The sequence below is a fragment of the Coenobita brevimanus genome, chromosome 28, assembly GCF_032717465.1.
Source record: "Coenobita brevimanus isolate Jiangsu-jjx chromosome 28, ASM3271746v2, whole genome shotgun sequence".
Taxonomy (NCBI): Eukaryota; Metazoa; Arthropoda; class Malacostraca; order Decapoda; family Coenobitidae; genus Coenobita; species Coenobita brevimanus.
Genome location: NC_136981.1, coordinates 36892323 through 36892845, shown reverse-complemented (window position 1 = coordinate 36892845; position 523 = coordinate 36892323).

Here is a 523-nt window from a genome sequence, read left to right as displayed (position 1 = left end):
CTCCGACGTGTGGCCAGCCGGGGCAATCATGGCTCTCTTTCTCTCTCTCTCTCTCTCTCTCTCTCCACTTTTTTTCTCATCTTTCTACATTACTCTCTCTCTCTCTCTCTCTCTCTCTCTCTCTCTCCATCACTTTTTTCTCATCTTTCTTTCTGCATTACTCTCTCTCTCTCTCTCTCTCTCTCTCTCTCTCTCTCTCTCAAAACTTTAATCACCTCAAGATAGAATTTTAAAATGACCTCGTATTCTCGTCGGTGAAGGCAGCTCCCTAACACCTCTTCCTTAGCGATTTATTTTTAGGTATGGCTGGTTAATATTCTTCTGTGCGCTATTTATCCAGAGTTTTGCGATATTGGAGGGATTTGTGTAACCCTGAAGAGGACATTAAGGTGTACCAAAATAAATCGCTTAGGAAAAGGTGTTAGGGAGACATTAAGCTGAGAGTCATACAAGCCTCATATTGCTAACTATACTCTCTTCACTTTAACTTGGCCTAAAATAACTCTCTCTCCATCTTCAGTGC